Below are 6238 nucleotides of genomic sequence, written 5' to 3'. Positions count from 1 at the left end.
AATATTTTAGAGCCATTATTTGAGTGTAATTTGTAAGGAATGCGATAACCATCCATTCAGCAGTGAGCTAAATGTGCTGTGAGAATATCTGTTCCCATTGCACCTGCACCTGTATAAGACTATTTAAGTTAGAGGCCACCCCAGCTAATTTCTAATCAATCTGGGCATCTCTTGGTTTCTTTCGGGGAATTGTTTTGGAGAATTCATCTTGCAGGTCTGTGAAATACAACACTGCTGAATGATGGAGAAACGTAGGCAGGGAGAGAACGTTTTTTGAGGTTGTTTCAAAATCTTGCTCTCTTCTGCTCTTTTCTGGTCTCTCTCTTAACACCTATCAGATGTTACCAACTAGCAGCCCGACTTGTATCAGATCTTACAAACTAGCAGCTTCACTGGTATTAGATCTTACCAACTAGCAGCCTTATTGGGATCAGATCCTAACACCTAGCAGCCTGACTGATATTGAAATTATTCATGGGTCACCAAATTAATATTATTCAGAGCAAATGTGAATGAACATGATGTTGCATGTTAATCAATGATATCTGACAGGCTGCCCTTCTATTATCATCTATTTATTTGTCCTGTTACCATTTTATTTAATTATGTATTTTTGACTGTCATAAAGTGATGTGTTTTCTCTTTTTAGTAATCTTTGTTTTTTGGAAGTAGACAACTGTTTACTTGTGAGAAGAGACGTATTTAAGCATTTGAGGACAGATAATCAAAATCCTTCCCATTCCCAACAAGCAATGAAACGGTCAATAAATCATCAATGTTTGTACTTTTGGAAATTACCCCATATCAACCCAATCTGAGGGAAATAAAATGCAAAAATATGACCAAAAAATTGGTTTCTAAAAACTAGATTCCTAAAATATTTCTAAACATTTGGCATTGTGAATTTTATATAAAAAGGTATGCTATATAAAAATATGCATAAATGCATTTATATTGGAATCAATTGGAAAGAAGAAGAAACAACCTCGCCATGGTGACGCCCCCAACGCATTTGTCTCCCTAGGCGATCGCCTACGTCGCCTATGCAGAGAGAGAGAGAGAGAGAGAGAGAGAGAGAGAGAGAGAGAGAGAGAGAGAGAGAGAGAGAGAGAGAGAGAGAGAGAGAGACTTCAGAAGGGGTGTGCGCAGATAATACAGTAGTGCACCCTCTAGTTATATCGGCCTATGTTAATATTTTTGAAGCAGACCTCCTCAAAAACTGAAAATAAATAACTAAATAAAAATAACCGTGCTCCACAGAATGAAATGTAACCCAATGCATTCTGAATGGGAGCGTTTCTCAGATTTTTCCATGCTACACAGAACGAAATGTTAACCATGCATTTTGGATTGGTGCGTTTCTCAAAATATACATATATATATATATCAGTGTCCTTCTCTATGGCTCCTTCTCTCTCTTTTCCACTGTGTCTCGAGAATTCACATTGATATAACGAGAAAGAATGTAATGATAACGGCAAGAAAATAAATGCTCCATGGTCATAATAATTTAAAAATAATCAAATTAAAGCGTGTAAATCAGATGAACTACTTGTGGGCCAGCAGAGGCTGAATTTTAACCGAAATCGGCCCATAACCTTAGTTTTACATCGTTTTTATATTATGAATAGTGTAATATCTTCTGGTACCTGAACCACACTTACAAATTGGTGGAAGTGGATTTTCAACGGTCAATTAGGCTACAGATCTTGTTAAAACGACAATTGATAAAAGTTACATGGTCTAAATATTAGAGGCTAACTAAATAATTGTATGTTTATATCTAGGCCTATAAATATATATATATATATATATATATATATATATATATATATATATATATATATATATATAATATTTATTTTAATATTAAATGAATTCAATATTAAACCAATACATTTCAATCAGGAGATTTTTTCGAATTCAGAAGGGGGGGCGGTCTGCGCAGTGCATGATCTAGCATCATCTTGTTATTAGGATAATTGAATAAAAGCTAGGCCTACATGTCTAGTTATAATTATAATATTATAACTAAATAATTGTAGATAAAAAAAACAAGTGTAGCGCCCTTCTAATTTGATGAAATGGGATTTTCCTATGTAAAATGTATGCTAAATTGTCACTAATGTGGGCCTGAATTTGTAATACTGTTGAAATGTGTCGGAAGTTTGTGTAAAATATAAAAAACATCCTATGTTTTAAAGAGCCCTTGAACCCCTCCGTTTATTTTTATGGATTTGGATTTGTTTAGGCAGGTGTCAATCATTTTATCTGTCATTGGGGATTAACCTGTCGGAATGTCGGAGGGGCGGGGTATAACAAAAAGTCTGGGGATGAGAGAAAAGAAGCTGTGAGAAGAAGCTGAAGAGACTATGTTATGTCGGAGAAAACTTAAAGTAAACTTGAAGAACAGTTATACTATTACGTGCTTTAGAAGTGCAGCTTTTTGCTAATGGCTGACGCAAGCTTATGGAAAGCCAAGAAGGTCACTAACTGGCCCTAGAATGGCGCGATAAACGTGCTAAACCCGTGCGGAAACCGTACGGAATCCATACGGAATCCGTGCGGTTTGGCAAGAATTCCGTACGGTTTCCGTATGGTTTTTGAATGACTAAAGGCCCATTCACACCCTACGGTAAATACGGATATGGACCATTTCGTCCCGTCCCGGAGGTGTTTCGTCCTTCAATGGGTCCGTCACCTCTGAGCTTACGAATCCGGAGTGCTCCGGGAGAAACGGAGCAATACCACTTGAAATCGAGGCGGCAGTATAGAGTCAAAAGTCAGACCAATCAACCGAAATCAAGAAAATAAAGTGCTACAAGTTTTGATTTGTCGCGCCACACTTTCGCCGTGCACAGGCGAGCGCGTTCACGTTTCGCGTGATGACGGCCAAATCAGCGTTCAACAGCGTGGCCACTGAGTCACATATGTAACGTAACAGTGTTCAACCGTCAAACTCAGTGCAGTTCAGTCCGGGGTGAACTGCAGCATGGAGGAGAAAGTGATTGTTGCCGTTTGCGACTCCCGGAGCTCTATATATAACATAATAGTATGTAATATAATATTTGTATATATAATATCACGGCAAAAAAAGCTCTGTGCGCCTCCGGATGGCTGTAGAGGTGAGCTCCGGGAGCTCTCATAGGGATTGGGCTTCTCGGGGTTTGTTTACCGGCGTTGCTATGTTTCCAGTCTTGTGTGTTCCAACGGTTTATTAGGTAGGCCTATCTAATGAATCTCTGTCTATTCAATACTTCATTGACTGCCTCTTCCGTGGTCATTATAATATTATGAATAGACTGCGTTGGGTTCTCCGACGTCTCTCCCTTTGTTGTTATACTCTAATGCACGAATTAACTAAAAGAGCCATCTTTGACTGTCTTAAAAAAACAACTAAAAAGTAGTAGTCCTTTTTAAGTTAAGACAGTCAAAGATGGCTCTTTTAGTTCTTCAGTTGTAACAACTGCAGTTGGTCAAGGACTTTAGTTTACATGCATGTTTCTTAATAAATACATTTGAAATCAATTCTTAACTTTTGTTTTCATTCTTACATTAGAGTAATGGCATGTAATGTTTTAATGGTATGATGTCATGTTTGTAAATATTACTGTACATTGTGAATATTGCACTGAAGCCTGATTTGAAGAAAATCGTGAAGAAAATCGAAATCGCAATATCTGCCAGAAAAAATCGCAATTCGATCTTTTCCTTAAATCGTTCAGCCCTAGATGGCGGTATAAATATCACATATCTACATGACTGTAGAATATAATAAAACAACAAATAAACCAATACATCAATAATTGTCCATATCATAAATAAATAGCAGCACATATAGGCTATACAAATAGATGGCAGTATAAATACCACATATCTACATGACTGTAGAATATAATAAAACAACAAATAAACCAATACATCAATGATTGTCCATATCATAAATAGCACACCAACCGACGACACCAACAGCTTCTGCCAGCTCACCGGCGTCAACCGCTATCAACTAGATTCAAAACACTGCAAATCACACTTTCAAACACAACAAAGCTCCCCAACAACATGAACAAACACACCGCCCATAGGAATGCGTGATAGATTAACCACAGTTCAATGGAATATAATAAGACATACCTATGGGTAATACGAAGTGGAGAACAACAGTTTTCAATCTTGCTCAAGCAATCAGCAGTTTATTAACTCGAGTTACGTCTCCATGGCAACCCACCTCGTCAACAGTGGGAAGCAGGAAAATAATACAATAGCGATTAATATTAACCGCTATTGCAATTAACCGCTAATACCAAAAAATGGGTGGGGGGAACTGTTTTATAACACAAGCCATTTTCTATACCCATTACACTCTCCCCTACTTTAAAAGAGGTCTCCTGACTTCTAGAACTAAACTATCTGTGACGCTGTCTGTCAAGTTAGTCATCGATCAGAACATCAGATAAGGAGTCAACAGTCGGAAGGTCAGGTAAGAACAGTCCCCAGGGGTCATCAATCTGAACAGGAGATGAATCTGCCGAACGTCAGTCACAGGTAAGTCTTATGTAAGTAAGATTGTATGTCAATGCCAATGTTCTGGTCACTGTCAATTCTTCCGTATGTCCATACAGCTTGGGGAGGGTAGTAGCACATCTCAGGAAACACTGGGTAGGTGAGCATGGGATGCGGGACACAGTACAATGCATTTGCTCCCATTCTCCAAGGCTGGTAGGAAGGTTGTCCTCAATGGTCATACAGTGCGAAATGAAGCTGCTTCTGATGCTTCTGGGTTTCACTGGTCTGGTGGACCTCCCCAATTGCTGTTCTACCTCTATCACTGGCTGAGGAACAGGTACGACATATGTCTCAGAATCCTGAGGACTTCCACTCTCCACAGCATCATCCCTGTGTTGTTCCTCTACTTCCACAGCTGGGGACAGATCTATCCTTCGTGGTGCGGTCATTGGCTCTCCTGTCATCGAAGGGTCAGATGCTTCTGCCTGCCATACATCCTCAGACTCCAGTGCTCGGTTCTGTTAAGTATTTTAAGAAGCTGCATTACCCTCACATAACCACAAGGGGAGCAAGACCTTATTGAAGGCTGCTCCACCACAGAAGGCATCACCTTTATTTAAGGTGAAGAAGCCGAAGCCATTACGTCACACCGGCCACGCCCACTAGGCCACGCCCACTTGACATCTCCTAGCGGGTGATTTCGAACTCCAGAGGCAGAGATCAATAGGTAGACGGCGCAGAAAGCCACCCGGGCCTAAGCCCGGGGGGCTTGAAGTAGATCACTGTATTTTCCTCTCACACGTGTTAGATACAATTCCCTCCCTTAAGCTTCATAGTTTACCATACCGAAACATGCCGACGACTTTAATAAATGAAGTGAGCTAAAAGCAACCCGGGATTGGACAACTTTCTTCAAGAATATGCAACAGTTCAAAGGCTGATATGCTGGAGCCACAGCCCTCAGCTTGCTGTGAAGTTCACGTTGAGGTGAATGGTGTCTGACAGCCTCTCTCTCATACACAGGCAAAGGTCTGAGGTTGCATGAGCACTCTCCCTCATCAGAGGAGGTGCTGGAATCTGACTTGGTGGCTTCTCTGGGCTGAACATGATGTCTCTGTCTTTGTGGCTTCCTCTCCACACGAGTATCATGTTACTCATGGCTGACTGGCAAGTCACTGACAGGCGAGAGGAGGTTGCGGTGGAGAACCCGGAGGTTTCGGTCAGTTTCTGTTTCTGCTTGGACACGATAAACTGGAACATCTCCTAGCCTCTCGATGACACGGTGGATTTTCCCCTCCCAGTAAGATCTGAGTTTTCCTGGGCCACCTCTCTCAGACAGGTTCCTGACAAGCACATGATCACCTGTGAGGGGAAAAACGGTCTGTCTAGTAACTAGACCAGATGAAATGAGACGGAGAGGTAATAAAGTCTGTCGGCACGAGGACCTTGGATTTATTAAGTAAAGTGGCAACGGTTATACAGAGTCATAAAGCGTGAGAGATCGAATATGTCTAAGTCCCTAATCAGCGCTGATGGTTCGTCCGGAGCTTCGCCTCCGTGGAAGGTCTGCTTCAGAAGAAGATGCAGAGTCCCTGTGTGATACAGTCTTATGCTGTATCCTCCTCTCAATGAGGTGTGTGCGTTTGAGGTGTGTGTGGTTCTGTGTGTTTTTGCTTGACCTTGGCTCCCAGGCCCTAGTATATGCATGTGTATCTTCTTGTGTTCTTCCTAA

The sequence above is a fragment of the Gadus chalcogrammus genome, chromosome 15 (assembly GCF_026213295.1).
Source record: "Gadus chalcogrammus isolate NIFS_2021 chromosome 15, NIFS_Gcha_1.0, whole genome shotgun sequence".
Classification (NCBI taxonomy): Eukaryota; Metazoa; Chordata; class Actinopteri; order Gadiformes; family Gadidae; genus Gadus; species Gadus chalcogrammus.
The sequence above is the reverse complement of the archived record's forward strand: the minus strand, read 5'-3'. Positions refer to the sequence as shown.